The 18802-nt window shown below is 43.8% G+C and overlaps 1 protein-coding gene across 1 annotated transcript in view; it reads right to left on the bottom strand.

The window, feature by feature from the left end:
- Positions 1–14900, bottom strand: part of jcada (junctional cadherin 5 associated a) — a 253287-nt gene extending 238387 nt beyond the window's left edge. Inside the window, exon 1 of the mRNA XM_068014296.1 lies at positions 14878–14900. The gene's annotated coding sequence lies outside the window, so the exon portion shown is untranslated. The remainder of the gene's footprint in view (positions 1–14877) is intronic.
- Positions 14901–18802: the final 3902 nt, after the last annotated feature.

Raw genomic sequence — 18802 nt, 5'->3', positions numbered from 1 at the left:
AAATTAGATGGGCAAAAGAGCCCCATGGCATCTTTCTGAAGAACTGCAGAGTTCTCCCAGTACAGTGACCAACATTCATCCTTCACCAACAATTTAATAATTCATCACACTGCTGTTTCTACAGCCAATGCTGTCTGAAAATTGGCTGCTGCTTTTACCCGGAAAACAAGGGCCTGAATTTTAAGGAGCCCTTGACGTCGGGATCCGTGGCGGGGTGGGTGGGGGGTGCCAGAAGATTGTCGCAGATGAGGCCCACCATGGAGCTCGACATCGGCAGGACCCGGCCTGATCCTTCCGCTGGTGACCTCCCGGCTGCTGGACGACGGGAAACGAGGCACTACACTGGTGGGGAGGGGGGAGGAGGTAAGTTTATCAGTGCGGTGAGGGGCAGGGGACAGGTTCAAATAAGCGTCATGGGCGTAGGGGATGGTGGGAAGGGTTGTAGTTTAAAATTTGTGCAGTTTGGGTGGGGAAGGTCAGACGGTAAAGGTAAGTGATTTGGGGGGAAAAGGCAAATAATTAAATTAATTTTTATTGGGAGGTGGGAGAGGGGCAAAGGAAATGCATCTATTTAATTCAATTTGTCTTTAAATATTTCAATATCGCAACAGGGCTGACAGCCCTTTAAAAATGGCGGCAGCACCCGCACATAGACAGCTGACGGCAGTACCAGGAATGGACAGCCCGCTCCCTCCACGTGATTGAGGGGGGGGGGGCTGGCGGCTCACCCCGGCTATTTAAATGAGCCGCCGCGCTTGAGACCTTTGGCGTGCGGCCTGGACGGGCAGGCCGCCATTGTTGAAGCTCGCCAGAAATCCAGCCCAGTGACTACACTTCAAAAGCAAATCGTTGCATGTGAAGTATTTTCAGAATATGAAAGATTCTTTATAATTGCAAGCTCTTTCTTTCTATTAGGAACACTGGAAAAGTACTGATTTGGTAATTGGTACATGAGGTGGATGTGCGCCAGCTGAACAGCAGGAAGCAAAGTGAAGCTTTGAAGTTAACCCAAACTTCATCCATTCAAAAATAAAACAGAAAATGCTGGAGACACTCAGCAGGTCAGGCAGCATCTATGGAGAGAGAAAGAGTTAACCTTCCAGGTCAATGACTATGCATCAGTGTTCCATCTGTTTTTATTTCAGGTTTCCAGCATCTGTGGTGTTTTTCTTTAGTATTCCTATTGAGGTGCTGTCCTGATCATTTTTATTATTGTGACGTATGCAACCTCAGACATAAGGTTAACTATAGACTAGTACAATCAGAGGGGCATTACACAGGAGAGAGCTGCAGACTAAGCAAAGCACTACATCAGGGTCACACAGATGAGTTTTATGGGAAAGGCAGTGGTGTGTAAAGAGATATTGTTAATGGCTGAAGTACAGAACTGTGATTTCATAAATCATTGTGCACTGAGCAAAAATAATCAAATTTTAACAGTAAAAGAAAAACTAACATTGTTGGACTCAGGCAAATAGAATGGATTTCACTAAAGTATGTTTTTTTCTCTCACTAGATTGTAATTCATTTTGTTGCATACAAATAGAAGTTTGAGGTATAAATGGATATGGGACAAAAACAGGTGTGTGGATTTAGGCTGCAGCCATGATCTTACTGAATGGCGGAACAGGCTTGAGGTGCTGAATGGACTACTCCTATTTCTGCGTTCCATTGAGATCTAGATTTCAATATTACTGATATACTGGGCAGTGTCTCCTTTTTGTGTGTTGGCATTTAGGTTACAGATTTTGTGAAGATTATGTCTATATATTTCAATTAACAGCTCATACCAAATAAATTCACTTGGAGCAGGAACATGCTAAAGCTTGGAGGAATTTTAGCTCCTGGGTCTCATTTACAACTGCAATATCAGACTCCTGCCTGAAACTGGCAGGCATCACTGCCTGGTTGGTGAGCACCAGCAGGAATATGGACAGGAGGCCTCTGCTCCTGGAATCCATAGGAACGTCCCTGGCACAAGACAGGACTCCAGGAGGGAATCTCCAAGAGTTGGAGGGCAAGGGGAGGTGGAATTGGTCCTAAACCTGGGGCAGAGGAGTGTAGTATAAGGATGAAAAGGGTTAATGCTGAAGACAGAGTGACCCATCCCACTGTAAGAGCGATGATGTAACAGTCACATGGTATGGGATTGAGGAGAAGAAGAGATAGCAGCACAGAGGATGCTAGCTTAGGAGGCTTGCGGAGAGTGTATATTGTAAATGTAAATAATAAAGAGTTGTTAGTTGACTTTATCGGGAGTCTAAGACTTTCTCCGGAATGCCCTAGCAATGTCACAAATACAACAACACAACAATGAGGTCCAAAGTTTCCTTGTGGGGCCCTGAAGAGACCATTGGCCTGGGTTATTACTCTGATTTTATTGCAGCTTAATTAGAATTTTTTTTTAAAAAACCTTCCTTAACTGTTGTTCCTTCCCCCTTCAACCTTCCTTTAAATGGAGCAGTGTCTTGCCTTGAATATCTTAAATTATTATAAAGGGAATACCACTTCAGATCACTTTACTAATCAAAAGCCAATTTAATTAAATCATTTCTATAGTGTCACCAGGTTTGCAGACATGCCTTAAAAAGTTGTAACAGTGCCTGTTGGAATCACAATAAGATAGCTTATTACACTGATGACAAAGCTTTCTAGCCATAAGACTGTCTAATTCCTTAATCTTATCCCAGGTCCAGACTGCGCGACTTAAAGAAGTGAAGTCCTTCTTTGTTTCCCCATATAATGAACTGCTATTTGGTTGGAACGTTCTCATCATATTAGGGAATTAGCCCTTTTGCTTGCAAGACAGCAATTTTACAATCATGGTGTTACGACCAGGTGAGGAAGGAGTCTCAAGCTCCCCCTTCGCCCCTTCTCTGGTTTGACCGCAACAGGGTTTATCCTTTTAACACAGTGATTTAACTTACCAACTCTGTGTGCACTTGCTCCTGATGCTCTAATATATACTTGCAAATGAACCAATCAGACAGGTTTTCTTGAGTTTAAACAAGGAAGTTGTAAGTTTATTAACCTTATCACTCTAAACATGTTAAAATTACTAAAATACACGATGCATCCATGCTCATAGTCACACGAGAGGCACATACACACAAATAGATGCAGAGGGGAAAAGCAGAGTTGGGAGGTTTGGAGTAGAGTCCTTAATAAAAATGGAATTTAAATACTAAAGTGTAGTCCCAGTGTCCTTAGGTGAAATTGAAGTCTTGAAGTCCTCGCTGGGTCACATGTACAATTCGGGCTTGCTTCTCTGGTTCCGGAAGGCCGAAGAGATTTTATCTGTCGTCCTTGTTGATGACCATGAGGATCTGTAGATTTGAGGTTTAGCTGCAGCCGAGGTTTTCCAGGGACTTTACTTGAGAGGGAGAGAGGACAGATGTTCTTTCTTGGAGTTCAGTTACTGTTTGCTTTCAGAGGCACAATTCACAAACTCTCAGAGTCACACAGGCAGTCATGTCATGTGATCACCTCTTTGTTTGAAACAGAAGTTTCTGGAATTATCTTTGAAATTCAATGTTGTTCAGACATACTTGGTGGGACGGGGCGGTGAGGGGGGGGTGGGGGGGGCAGGTTGATGGTTGCGGTGGTGGTTGCGGTGGTGGTTGCGGTGGTGGTTGCGGTGGTGGTTGCGGTGGTGGTTGCGGTGGTGGTTGCGGTGGTGGTTGGCTCTTTCAAAGCCAATGGGTATCAATGGCTTTTGATGATCAGCTTTGACAAAACCATTCTAGGTAATTGAATCAGGGAGCACCCCCATTGTTCTGGCTAGACTAGGCAATCACCTCTGTCTCCCAGCCGGCCTTTGGCTTCTCATATGTAAATTGTGCGAGGCCATATTTACTGCTCTGTTGTGCTTTTCAAAAGTTTTTTGTAATAATGTTCAGTAAAAAGTCTCAGGCAAAGTTCATTATGGCTAAATTTATATTTTCCATTTGGCATGTGGGATTTCTGTCACAACTGTCAGCACATCTAATTGTTTCTTATATGATTCCATAGTTTTCACTGCCATTACTTTACCTGGATATCCATTACAAATGTTGATCATTGTTTGTGCGAAGAATTTTGTGATATCAGTTCTAGATTTGCCTTTTACTAATTTTCAACTTGTGATTCCTTGTTCTACTCTCACAATTGACTTCAGGGTTCCCTGAGGAAATATCCTGGCCTCCTCTTATTTGTCATCTACATGCTACCCTTTGGAGACATCATCTGAAAACATGTCAGTTTCCACATATACACTAAAGACACCTAGTTCACCACCACCCCTCTCGACCCCTCTACAGTCGCTACAGAATCCTTGTCCAATATCCAGTGAGCAGAAATTTCCTCCAACCAAATATCAGGAAGACTGAAGCCATTGTCTTCCATCCACACCACAAAATCCATTCCCTATCCACAGAATCCATCCCTCTCCATGGCAACTGTCTGAGGCTGAACCAGACAATTTGCAATCTTGGTGCCATATTTGATCCCAACATGAGCTCTGGACCACATATCTGCCCCATCACTTGAACCACCTTCATAACATCACAAGACTCTGTCCCGGCTCAGCACATCTGCTGCTGAAACCCTCATCCATACCTTTGTTATCTCTAGACCTGACTATTCACACCCACTCCTGGCTGGCCTCCCATCTTCCTCTCTCTGTAAACTTGAGGACATCTAAATCTGCTGCCCATTCCCTATCTGGCACCAGGTCCTGGTCGTCCATACCCCTGTACTCACTGACCTACACCGACCCCTGGTTAGGCAATGCCTCTATTTTAAAATTCTCATCCTTGTTTTCAGATCCCTCCATGGCTTCATCCCTCCCTATCTCTCTAATCTCCTCCAGCCCCAAAACACTCAGAGATATCTATGCTTTTGCAATTCTGATCTCTTGAGCATCCCTGATTTTAATCACCGCCATTGGTGGCCATGCCTTCAGCTGCCAGCTCTGGAATTTCCTCCCTACATCTCTCCCCCTCTGAACCTTTCTTTCCTCCTTTAAGAGTCTCCTTAAAACCTACCTCTTTGACCAAGCTTTTGGCCATCTGACCTAATATCTCCTTATGTAGCTCGATGTCAAATTTTGTTTGATAACAGTCCTGTGAATCACCTTGGGTCGTTTTACTACGTTAAAGGTGCTTTGCAAATATAAGTTGTTGTTGCTGTTGTTGAAGTAATTTTCTTTGAAACTGCTACAAGTATATCCTTCAGTTGCCTCCATTAGAGGGGATGAAGCACAAATATTGCCACTCTTTCCTCATATCCAAGACCTCTAATTCCTGCCTTGATTTTAAACCCCCTCAGTGAGAATGGTGCGTGGGAAGATTAGGCCAAATCCAGATACTGGCCGAAGGTCACTCCATTCCCATCCAGCATCAGTTCATCTTCAAGGACTTTCAAGTTGGCCGAAGCACTGGCTACAGTCAGTTGGGACCTACTTCAAACTCTAAAGTCGTGGCTTGATGATATCATCAGTGACACAACGTGATTTTAATGCTGAGTCGGGGGATGTGCACACTGTGTGGTACCTAACAGCCGAACCAAGGAGGGAGGTGCCAAATAGCCAGAAGAGACCAAGTTAAGTTTTGTACAATGACTATTGTGAGTGCTCCCGGTGGGCCCCAATTCCTATAAGGAGGCCTTTAAGCCACCTTAATCCCAGCCACACTGAGGTTATGCCGAGGACCATTCCTTTGAATCTCCGGCATCCTGAGGCTCCTGGGCTGTTTGTTCCACCAGTTTTGGGTGCAATATTGTGCTGCAATATAAGTATGGTCTGGGTCTCATGCTGAGCTCCTCGTGGGAGTTTCGTTGCCACATATCCAGAATGTGCCCACCGCCCACAGGAAAAATCGAGGGCTAGGAATCAACCTTGTGGCTCTTCACCGAACTGCTTCTACAGCTTGTATGTATTGTATTTCAGGTGACCAGAACTAGGTACAGTACTCAAGATGTGGTCTCACCAGAGCATTTTATAGCTTGATTCTGACTATCATTCTATTGTTTTGCTCTATAATTCAACTTACTGTTTGCTAATGACTGCTGTCATGAACACATGCTATACCAAATGATTTTTTTTCATCCATCGGCTGGAAATCTGAATAAAATTATTCAAAAAAGGAAAAAGGAACAGACCAAAATGTGACTGCTAGCTGCTAAAATGGCCACCAAAATTTGTATCAAAATCCCCTACATTCCAATGCATTGATAGAGAGTCAAATTGTCTGGCCAGTCCCCTTCAGAACAATGACTTGGGAAGTTTGGAGTAAATCAACTGGCCAGTCCCCATTAACAAGACATTAAAGGCAATCTTGGGACATTAAGCTAGTGGAGATGAACCACTCAAAGGTAACCAATTGAACAATGGGGCTTGCTTGAGAGAAGGGAATTCCCAGACACGAACTAATTAAGGTGCATTAGGAAATAACACTGAGCCATCATGTGACAGGCCCACCATCTGTGTGTTTTAAGCTGGGTTTTCTCTCTCTGCAGCAGACAAGCAACTGAACACTGACCAAAAGAGACCCAAGTGGGGTCCCTCTCTCTTTCTCGCTCCCTCTCTCTCTCTCTCTCCAGTCCACCTAGCAAGAGTAGAACCCTGCCTGCTGGCTGTAACCACCTAAGCCCATCACTGCGGCAGACAGAGACCCCGTGAAGGAACTCATCTGCATCACTGTTTTCCAGGAGGACCACCAAATCTTCTGGCCACATCTACAAGTCAGAAGCCTCAGGACCACTGAGTTCAGTCAGAGGACAACTGAGTCATGAACCTCCACAGACTGTACAACCTTTTTTATTGTTCTGGACTCTAATCCAACCAATCTATCCTTCCCCACTCTGTAACCTATTTGTATGTGTGTCTATGAACCTTGCATGTGTATGTGTGTGAAAGTTGGAGCACAGTTTATTATTTTACCTAGATCGGTTTAAGTACAATAAAGCTAACTTCTTTCTTTGCTAAACTCAAGAAAACCTGTCCAATTGGTTCTTTGATGATCATAGCACATAAATAGTGAAACATTGAATTTGCAAGTACATTTTCTTTTAAAAAAAGAATAAACCCTGTTGTGGTCAAACAAGGAGAGGGACAAGAGTGGAGCCCTTTGACCCTTCCACACCTGATCGTAACACTGCTCTGTGTTGAGCCCACTAAAACATTGTGGTCTCTTTAAAAGTCATCTTTAGCTAATTCAACATCATTCATGGAGTTCATTTGAGGCCAATTTCCTCATTCTATTTGTACTGAATTTTACCTCTTATTGTTTTGCTTGTTTACATATTTTTCCAACTGATATCGAGTGTTCCAAGATGCTGCCTCAGAAACAACCTCCCCTGATATCGTCTGCAAATTGGACCAGTTTAGGCTTTAAGTAATGTCAGAGGATATAGCCTCCGGTGAGTAATGACTTTGCCCTCTAATGTTACATAGCACCTCGCTTAACAATCTGTGCAAAATAAGTGGGAAAATGTTCACTTTCAAAATGCCCCAGTATAAATCTAAATCAAACAATAATGAAATTAATCATGCATAGAATGTTCAGGCCAGCAGGTGGACTGTTGTCCTTTACAGTACAGACTGATCTACTCTATGTAAAGAGTAATTACTGGTTACTTCTGCCATCCTTGGACCAATAGTTTATTGCTGCACTCCTCCACTACACCATCATAGAAATTACAGCATAGAAGGAGGCCTTTGGTTCACAGTGTTTCTGCCAGAGCTAGCTCCTCAGCTAAAGCTATCTACTGTTCCCCAAAGTCTTTGTATATTTCTCCTTTTTAAATATTTATCTACTTCCCTTTTAAAATAAGTTAGTTGCTATCTCAATAGCCACTTGTGGTAAAGCATTCATTGTTCTAATGGCCCTCTGTGTGAAAAAGTTCTTGTAATTCCCCCATTGCTCCTCTAGTGATAATCTTCAGCCAGTGTTATCAACAAATGGAAACAATTTTTCCTCAGTGTGTAATGTAAGGCAGGATTCCTTTGTGATAAAGTATATGCACCAACGTTCTGTTTCTCTCATTTTAATATTAGTAAGACTGGAGACCACACGGCATTGAAGGCTTTTGGGAAATAATATGCAGTTAATGTGTTCTCCTGCATCCTGTCATTGTCGTTTAACTATGTGGAAAATGCATAAGTTATGAATTATATGAAGAAGTCATAGCAAGGCCCTTGCCTCAGTTGGCCACTCTCACAGCTTAGGGAGCTCATGGGGAAGGGAAAAGGCCAAGGAAGAGCAGCAGTGTGCAGGAGAGGCCATAGACAGCCTAGCCCACTGACACTTGGAAGACTGTGAGAAAGCCTGGCAATGCTGAGCCTCAGGCTCATGACATGCCTCTGGAGTCATCAGCAAGGTGGAAGATGCTGGAGCTACAGCATGAGGTGAAAGAACAACTGGTGAAGCTTCCAGTGGCTATGCGCATCCTGGCACGGACGATAGAGGAGTCCATCTAGGCCATAGGTGCCGCCATGCCTTTGGCATGTGCCTGCGTGGTTTCCTCCATCGAGAGATTGGCAACCCTCATGGTCAGCAAAATCCAGCAAACCACCCAGTGGTTGGCACAGATGCACACAGACCTGCATGCCATCCCCAATTCCATGAGCTTTGTGCATCAATGGCTGGGTGAGGGAGAGGAAGGTGGTGAGGTGCATGGACTCATGGCCAGGTCCTCGCACTCCTCAGCTGAGCAGGGAGGTACAGGTGTGCCTTGAAAGGGTGGAGGAGCAGCTGCATGATGCATCTCCTCCATTTGTGCAGGAGGCCCTCAGAATGCTGGGCCCTCCAGGCCTCAGGCAGCTAGAGGACAGCCACTAAGGTCATTTCAAACCATGGGGTAGCAAGGTCAGCAGCCTGCCTCCACCTCAGCTGACAGCACAAGGAGAACAAAATGTAGAAGCACATGCGAGAGATTTAAGAGCACTTAGCTGCACTTGGGGTTCATGGATTAATATTTTTCTGATGTATGCAGCCTTGCAATTCTTTTGTTCGCCAGTAAATGTGTGATGTTGCAGGCAGGGGGTCTCCTTGCATTTCTTGTGGGCTGCTGGGGACTTCCGCATCCTGGCTCTGTCAGAGGGTGAGGTGGATGGCACAATACCCCGTGAGGTTGAGGAATTCCCCATGCCACAGTGTAATGTCTTACTGGGTGCACATAAATGGCAATTTTAATGAAGGTGGCGGGAACAGGGCTGCAGAGTGCTGAAGGCGTTATTAAATTGCATGGATCTGTTACGAAGGCTCATGTGAACCATGCTTGCATTAACAGATCCCGAACATCCCTTGCGTGTATCTCATGGTGCCTTGCCTGTCCCTGGGGTTCTTCAGCATCCTCTGCCTTGTCATCATCTTCCTCCATCTCCTCAATGTCAGAAGATGCATCATGCTCCAAGATATTCTCATAGTTCAAATTCTCTCCCCTCTGTAGTGCCAGGTTGTGCAGTGCACAGACACCACCACGATACGTGAGATCCTTGTTGGGGTATACTGAAGGGCTCCACCAGATCTATGTCGGCATCTGAAACGCATCTTCAGAAGCCCCATGGTCTACTCGGTGGTCGCTTGAGTTGTGATGTGGCAGGTGTTGTAACTCTCCTCTACAGCAGTGCTAGGGATCCTCACTGACGATAGAAGCCACATTTTCAATGGGTAGCCCTAGACACCCAGTATCCATCCTTGAGGGCATAGGGGCGGGTGGGGGGAGGAGGCAACAGTCTGAATAGGTTTGGCACCTGGAACTGCCTTAGTATGTAAGCGTCATGGCGGCTTCCCAGGAACCGTGTACACACCTCCAGGAAGTGCTTGTGGTGGTCATAGGTGAGTTGCACATTTTTAAAAATTCACTCCTGGGATGTGAGTGTCGCTGGCAAAGCCAGCATTTGTTGGCCATTTTTAATTGCCCATGAGACGGTGGTGGTGAGCTGCCTTCTTGAACCGCTGCAGTTCATCTGGTGTAGGTATACCCACAGTGCTGTTAGGAAGGGAGTTCCAGGATTTTGACCCAGCGACAATGAAGAAACAGCTATATAGGACCTAGTTAGGATGGTGTGTGGCTTGGAGGGGAAGTTGCAGATGGTGGTGTTCCCATTCATCTGTTGCCCTTGTCCTTCTAGGTGGTAGAGGTCATGGGCTTAGAAGGTGCTGTCAAAGGAGGCTTGGCGAGTTGTGCAGTGCATCTTGTAGATGGTACAAACTGCTGCCATTTTGCGGCAGTGGTGGAGGGACTGAACATTTAAGGTGGTGGATGGGGTGCTGATCAAGTGGGCTGCTTTGTCTTGGATGGAGTTGGCCTTGAACTCCCTACCTGAGAAATCATACCAGGACTTTGCCATTGACCTTTGGCTCAAATGAAACAAGACCCTATGATGGAAGGAAGGTCATTGATGAAGCAGCTGGAAATAGTTCGGCCTAGGACACTACCCTGAGGAGCTGCTGCAGGGATAGGAGTGGAAGCCCTTCCTGTTGATGAAGGCTGCTGCTGGGTCTGTGGGAGCCTTGATGGCAACATGCGTGCAGTTGATGAAACCCTGCACCTGGGGGAAGCCACCAATGCCCCCGAATCCTATAACCCTTTCAACCAGGCTGTCTACATCGGTATGGAAGTGCATGTATTAGCAGGCCCTCGTCAGCATGGCATTTGTGACCATCTTGATGCGGCAATGGGCCGTAGACTGGGACTCTTCAGAGGGGGCTTCCATCTTGAGGTGCTCTCGCGGTCTCCCAACTACTTTGGCAGTGCCCTCCTCTCCTAGTGGGGCTGTTGGCTGCCCACAGCCTTGGGCACTCCAATTGGCTCTCCTGCCTGCGCAATCCACCTGCCAACCCTAATTGGATGGACCTCCCGAGGTAGCCGGTTAATTGGCCACCTCCAGGAAAATTGCCAGGCGGGCGGGATTCTAACACCATTGTGATCGGGACTCGCATATGGTCCCAACATCAGGGTGCTGTGACCTACCAGAAAATTCAGCCCCTTGCCTTTCTTAACTAACATTAACAGCGTTTAACACACATTGCAACAGCAAAGGCTATGGCCTCCAGTGATACCCTGGCTGTAGTGCAGAAGGCCTGTGCTCTAAAACTAACTGCGCCCCTGTTAAGCTGTTCCAGTACAGCTGCAACACTGACAACAAGATCTGGACAACATCCCAGGTTGGACTAGTAAGTGACAAGTAACATTTGTGCCAGACAAGTGTTAGGCAATGACATCTCAAACAAGAATGAGTATAACCACCTCTCCAGGACATTCAATAGCATTACCAGCACCGAGTTCCCCACCATCAACATGCTGGGAGTCACCATTGATTAGAAATGGAACTGAACCAATGATGCCGTGACTACTAGAGTAGGTCATTGACTGGGTATTCTGTGCTGAGTGGCTCACTGCATAACACCCCAAAGCCTCTTCAACACCTATAAGGCACAATTCAGGAATGTGATGCAATAATCTCCACCTGCCTGGAGTGGTGCAGTTCCAACAACACTCAAGAGGCTCAACAACATCTAAGACAAAGAAGTTCACTTAATTGGGTATGTAATTGGCAAATTAATTTCAATATAAATAATTGTGAGGTGTTATGTTTGGTCAGAAGAATAAGGAGGCCACATACTATAATAAAAGCAAAATACTGCAGATGCTGGAAATCTGAAATAAAAACAGAAAGTGCTGGAAATACTCAGCAGGTCTGGCAGCATCTGTGGAGAGAGAAACAAAATTAATGTTTCAGGTCAGTGACCTTTCATCAGAATACGTATTACTTGGCTAATAAGAATCTAAACAGGATAAAGGTGCAAAGGAATCTAGGGGTACAAATCCGCAAATTATAAGTGTAGCACACACAGGTTAATAGGGCCATAGAGAAAAGCAAGTTGAGCACTGGGATTCATTTCGAGAAGGATAGAATTAAAAAGCTGAAATGTTATGTAAGACTTATATTGAGCCTTGGTTAGACCACAGTTAGAGTGCTGTGCACAGTTGTGGTCTCCATATCATGAAAAGAATATAGAGGCACAGGAGGAGGTGAAAAAAAATCACAAGGACGATACCAAAACTGAGAGGTTATACTTATCGGGGAAGGCTGACCAGACTGGGGCTCTTTTCTCCAGACAAGTGAAGGCTGAGGGGTGATTTAACATAGATCTTTAAAATTATGAAAAGATTTAATAAGGTAGGACGTAGGCAATATGTTTCCACTTATGGGGAGACCAAATTAAGATGCATAAATATAAGATAGTCGCTAATAAATCCATTAGGGAATTTAAGAGAAACTTCTTTACCCTAAGAGTGGTAAGTGCAACAAACCGTGAGGATATATTGGCATTTCTTCATTGTCACTAGGTAAAACTCCCTACCTACAGCATTGTGGCAGCATCTTCACCACACAGACTGCACCAGTTCAAGAAGAAGTCTGACTAATACCTACTAGGGATGGCAATAAAGGCCACATTCCAAAAACAAATTTTTAAAAAGTTTAAAACTGGTGCATAGCAATCTAAAATGATGTCATCTGGTTGGCTACACACCAACCAGATCAGTCCAAGTCCAGAACGCTGCAATCCATTGCCTGAAAAGAAAAAGAATGTGAAAGACAAAGAGTAATTAAAATAAGATACAATTTTGGGAATCAGAAAGACAATTGGACCAAAGTGGGCCAGTGATCTCTCAGTTTATTACTCACATTAGCTTATGAAAGCCAGTTCAAAATCTTCAAACCTACTCAAACTCATCATTAACCCTGAGAGAGAATCCCTCTAAGGCCACCACATCTGTTATGTCCCTGAACTGTTCAGGAAGTATGGTTATTGTGTGGCTTTTTCAGCTACATAAGTTACAAGACATTCTGTAACAAATACAGTTTTTTTTAATTAAGAGGTAAAAAGAAAAGATGTGAATGCTGTAACTCTGAACTAAAGACAGAAAATGCAGGCCCATTAGAATTTGAAAAGAGCAAAGACAGGTTAGCAACCAAACAGGTATTGTCCTCCGCACTGCAAATTCTTTGCATTTCACATTTCTCATGCCAGTAAATAGATCACAGCCTTTTTAGCCCTGGAACTGATCTGTCCTTGGTGTCTATTCAACTAAATGACATCACTCTGGATTACTGTGCATCATATGTTTTAAGTATCACTTGTGGCATTTTCTGGGACTGATGACAGTGAATCCAGTCTATGTGTTGGAAAATACGCCCTCAATTCCTGGTTTATCAATCAGAACTGCCAAAGGGGCCCTCCACCTGAAACATTAACTAACCTCTCTCTCTCTACAGATGGTGATGGACCTGATATGTATCCTCAGCTGTTTCTGGTTTTACAGTTAAAGCATTACACTGGGATAATCAGAGGGTTAATGAGATGGAAGAAGCAGCACATTCTGGTGTTTAGAAAGGTGTGCAGGTGGGGGTCACTTAAACTGCACTCAAGATAGGTCACTTAGTAATTGCTCTTGTTTCTGAGGCTCAGGATGGGTTAGTGGTATCATTCATTTATTAGCAATAATCAAGAGATAACTAAACCTTAGCTTTTCACTGATGGTTATATCACTGGAGATGATAATTTACGCGACCAACAGGCAATAGCATGTCCTCCCAGATACCGGACAGCATGCAGAATTGGGAATCATGGCTGACTTTAGTCCTTTCTATCTCACGTCACTGAAGCTCCGACTGCTGCCTTGGCTGAGGTCAGCTACCTCAGCTGATCAAACCTGGTGCTTTTCTGATCTGTATGGCATCAGGTGGCAGGACCGTATCTCCAACACAGATGTCCTCGAGGCGGCCAACATCCCCAGCATATCCCCAGCGGCGCTTGAGATGGCTTGGCCATGTGAGCCACATGGAAGATGGCAGGATCCCTAAGGACACACTGTACAGCGAGCTCGTCGCTGGTATCAGACCCACCGGCTGTCCATGTCTCCGCTTTAAAGACATCTGCAAATGTGACATTAAGTTCTGTGACATTGATCACAAGTCGTGGGAGTCAGTTGCCAGTGATCGCCGGAGCTGGCAGGCAGCCATAAAGGCGGGGCTAAAATGTGGCGAGTCGAAGAGACTTAGCAGTTGGCAGGAAAAAAGACAGAAGCGCAAGGGGAGAGCCAACTGTGTAACAGCCCCGGCAACCAATTTTATCTGCAGCACCTGTGGAAGAGTCTGTCACTGTAGAATTGTGGCTTTATAGCCACTCCAGGCGCTGCTTCACAAACCACTGACCACCTCCAGGCGCTTACCCATTGTCTCTCGAGACAAGGAGGGCAAAGAAGAAGAAAAAGAAGAAGAAGAAGAAGATGACTGGGAAGTTCACCACATAGAGCTTTGTGCCCAGTGAGCCACTAGGGGAGTCAGAAGAACTATTTTTTTAAAATGTATTGAACTTTAAAGAGAAACAAGCTGAGAAACAAAGTAACAGTGTTAGAAGGAATAATGCCTCCTTTATTTTCCGAGACTGAACATGATGGAAGAGTAAATAAAGAGTGCATTAGTACATAAAAATTATAGATGACGTGTATACACACAAAACCACATTAAACCACTTTTACTGTGGAACTTCTGAACTGCATTTAGAATTAGTGATAGCAGCACACAAAAAAGGAGTTCCCATCTTTCATCATCGCATTAGCAAATCATAAAATCAGTACTTCTCCAACCACAACATGACAAGCCTGACATGATGATTGTTTAGAGTTCAAGCATAGTATGGCACTAAATCTGTTTACCATTTCAGGCTTCTAAAAGGCCAGCCCATCTGGAGAGCTGTCAGTAATCTTAGAGATCTGAGAGCTTCTCACCTAGTAAAGAAAAATTTACCACAACATATAGTTACCTATAAAGCAATTAACATGAGTGGGCATAATTATGACCACAAAATACCACCAAAGTCTTACCTCATGAGAAAAGAAGAATAATGATTACTTCTTTCCACAGATGGGGCAGCAGCAGCAGCTGAATAAAGTCTCCCGGCTGTTATCTGTTGTGCATCATACAAATCCCAAGCTTGTAGTTGATGGAAACTGATACTCTGAGCTAGGTTGACTGAAAGCTGCAGTCTTAAAACCATGGGGTTCCAAGCATTAGGCAAGGGGGCTGAAGGGCAAGTTAAAATTGTCTCATTGATGTGATTCTTTGAGCCTAGTGAGAAGAACAACAAAAACCTCATAAAGTTAGCAGTCCCTTGCTCACAATTCAACTTTGAGAGCCTGCTACCCTTCAACCAATTATGTCTAAGCCAATATTCTAAGTAATGGTGGAAAATTCCAGAGCACTAAGATAACATACTCCTGTGTTCGCAAGTAAATCAAAGGCATGTGTGGAATTTAAGGCTAGATTCAGCACAAGAAAGGACGTCCATCTATACTCTAACAGATGTGGTAGCATAACTGGCTAACCTGTAGAGCAGGCTTTTAGACCAATATAAAGTGTAGCTTTGGTACTGAGTAGAGGCATACTCAATGCAATATTATACAGTACACATTGGTTCCTCACTTTTACTAATTTCAATTATTAAGCTATAAAAGAAAAATCATAATGAAATACCTCTAAATTCACTAATTTAAAATAAGCACAAATATCAATGATGAGAGGAAAGAATTACATATCAGGATATTTCTGATTATTTTTCAACCATAGCAAAGGAGTAAGTCAGTCGTTATTTGATGTTTTTATGCTCCTTCTGGCTCACCATCTCAGTTACAGTCTGTCTATGTAGCCCTCATGATAAAATGTCAAGAGATTTATATAAATATAAAATAAGAGGTAGCCAGCTTGCCTTTATTTTAACCGAGTACATCCAGAACAGTTTGAACTTATTAGTATTCCAGACAAACTGCATATGGCAAACCAGTGCAGGCGCGACTATCACCTGTGGCTGTTTATGCAAGATGTGCTGAATACTTAAAAGACCTGGCAATAAAACAATAGCACAGAGTCCAATGTAATTTTAAAAGATATAACAAAGTGCACATCAAAAAAACAAAAAAGTCAAATGATCTTGGCCCAGCAATCAGGGTGGTTTGCATTAGCAGTAGACATTTGAAGACAATCTATTCAACTCCAAGCTAGTTGTGCACACCTCACACAAGTGTGTGAGACATCAGTCCCACAGCAGAAAAATCTAGTCGCTTGGAGTTATTAATAGCATGGCTGTGAGACACCAGCTACAAATTTGTCAGGAAATAAACACAAAAAGGGAAATGAGTTCAAAGACAAATTTCCAGAATTTGTTTTCAAAAAAGTAACATAACAACAGAAGAAATTCAAACCAGATGTACCTCCTTGTGGATTATTGTTTGAATTTGGCCTTACAGCAAATTCATGAAACTCTCAAGAGGGGTCCTCATAGGTCTCAGTTGGCCAGTGCAGTGTCCAGTGAGAAGTGAGCCATCCAACTCAAGAATGTCTCAGATTGGATCACTGAACGGTACTGATTTGGTTGATTACAGCTGGGATAGCAGTTAAGCAGGATAAGGGGAGACGGTGGCATTGTGGTAATGTCACTGAGATGGTAATCCAGAGGCCCAGGCTAGTGCCCTGGGGACATGGTGTGTGATTGCCTTTAAGAGTGATGTCCCTTTAAGATCTTAGTATACTAATGAGCTAAGTACCAGGACACAGTCATGTGACTCAAAGCCAGAGTCTCACCCTCCTACTGTAACACCAAAAGGCAAGTCCTGTAAATAGATAGCTTTACACTGTATATACTTGTTAGCTGTTTAATAAACTTGTTTGAGATCTTCAATCAACTGAACTCCACATTCACCTCATTTATATTGCAGACAACATAAAAAGCTTCTCATTGCATGGTGGCAGCTGTGGTGAGAAGACAGAATCCAAGATTGAAGACCACAGGAAAACAGCTTTAAAAACTACTTACAGCTAAAAGAGAGAAAGTTAAAAGAAACATTGGCCCAGTGTAAAGAAGAAAAGAAAACCTCCAGCTGTAAAAAGCAGAGCTGAACGAAAGGCTGCAGGTCAATCACTGTGATCGGGTGAGTCAGTGTGCCATTGCTACAGGAACCCCAGTTAAAAAGAAAAACTTTGAGGTGCTTGCAAAGTTGATTTTTTTTAAAAGGCTCAGTAAAAGAAAAAAAAAGGAAAACCCAATCCTTATCCCAGACCGATCGATGGTTTTCAAAGGCTCCCCCATACTGCTTAAGTCCGCGCCAGTACAGGAGGTATCTGACAGCAAAAAGCGTGGGAATCCTCCATTGGTGCAGCTTGCAGTTGAAGCTATAAAAAGAAACCCATTAAATTACTCCAGCATAAGGAGCTTTCACTCACTCAGCCAGAGTTTTAAAAAGCTACAGAACCACTCAACTGTGAAGAATAGCCTATTGAATGGCTATTAAACAAACTCAAGCAAAAAAAGCACTTGAAATGCCTTTGCACAACTGTATAAATGAACAAACTAGAGTGCCAGAGGCTAGATAAACAGACAAGCACTGCTAAACACCTTTCCTGTCACTCAAAGCAGCCAGTCTACAGAACAGAGAATTTCTTTCAAAGGGAAGCAGAACAGAGTCACAGATGCAGGTTCTTAAACCAAAGTTAAATCACGAAAACAGCAGAAACATGGATACCATATTTCCCAGCATGAACTGGAATGCCTTAGATATCCTACCTGAGTTCAAACTGTTCCAACAAAGAATGCAATTATGCTTTCCAGACCAAGTAATTGCAGAACCAGAAAAACAGGCTGTAAAAATAATGATAGCAATTGGAAGTGAGGGATTGCACAGAATTAATATCTCTGGACTATCTGAACAGGGTCAGAAAGATCCCACAAGGATATGGAAAGTGCTGGAAGATCAACTCTGATTGAAAGTGAATTTTCTAATTCACCACCTGGAATTGATGTGCTACAGGCAAAAGCCACAGGAATCAATAGACCAGTTTGTCAGCAGATGCCATTGAAAGGGCAATGAGTTCGACTTCTCAGAAACAGAGCTGTCAGGCCGAATAATGGAGCTGGGAAGCCAGGGAGGAGATTGCAGAGCCTTTGTCCTTGATCTTTATGTCGTCATTGTCGACAGGAATAGTGCCGGAAGACTGGAGGATAGCAAATGTTGTCCCCTTGTTCAAGAAGGGGAGTAGAGACAGCCCTGGTAATTATAGACCTGTGAGCCTTACTTCGGTTGTGGGTAAAATGTTGGAAAAAGTTATAAGAGATAGGATTTATAATCATCTTGAAAAGAATAAGTTCATTAGCGATAGTCAGCACGGTTTTGTGAAGGGTAGGTCGTGCCTCACAAACCTTATTGCGTTTTTCGAGAAGGTGACAAAACAGGTGGATGAGGGTAAAGCAGTGGATGTGGTGTATATGGATTTCAGTAAGGCATTTGATAAGGTTCCCCACGGTAGGCTATTGCAGAAAATACGGAAGTATGGGGTTGAAGGTGATTTAGTGCTTTGGATCAGAAATTGGCTAGCTGAAAGAAGACAGAGGGTGGTGGTTGATGGCAAATGTTCATCCTGGAGTTTAGTTACTAGTGGTGTACCGCAAGGATCTGTTTTGGGGCCACTGCTGTTTGTCATTTTTATAAATGACCTGGATGAGAGTGTAGAAGGGTGGGTTAGTAAATTTGTAGATGATATGAAGGTCGGTGGAGTTGTGGATAGTGCCAAAGGATATTGTAGGTTACAGAGGGACATAGATAGGCTGCAGAGCTGGGCTGAGAGATGGCAAATGGAGTTTAATGCGGAAAAGTGTGAGGTGATTCACTTTGGAAGGAGTAACAGGAATGCAGAGTACTGGGCTAATGGGAAGATTCTTGGTAGTGTAGATGAGCAGAGAGATCTTGGTGTCCAGGTACA

The sequence above is a fragment of the Heterodontus francisci genome, chromosome 2 (assembly GCF_036365525.1).
Source record: "Heterodontus francisci isolate sHetFra1 chromosome 2, sHetFra1.hap1, whole genome shotgun sequence".
NCBI classification, from domain to species: Eukaryota; Metazoa; Chordata; class Chondrichthyes; order Heterodontiformes; family Heterodontidae; genus Heterodontus; species Heterodontus francisci.
This window is presented reverse-complemented; position numbering and strand designations above follow the sequence as displayed.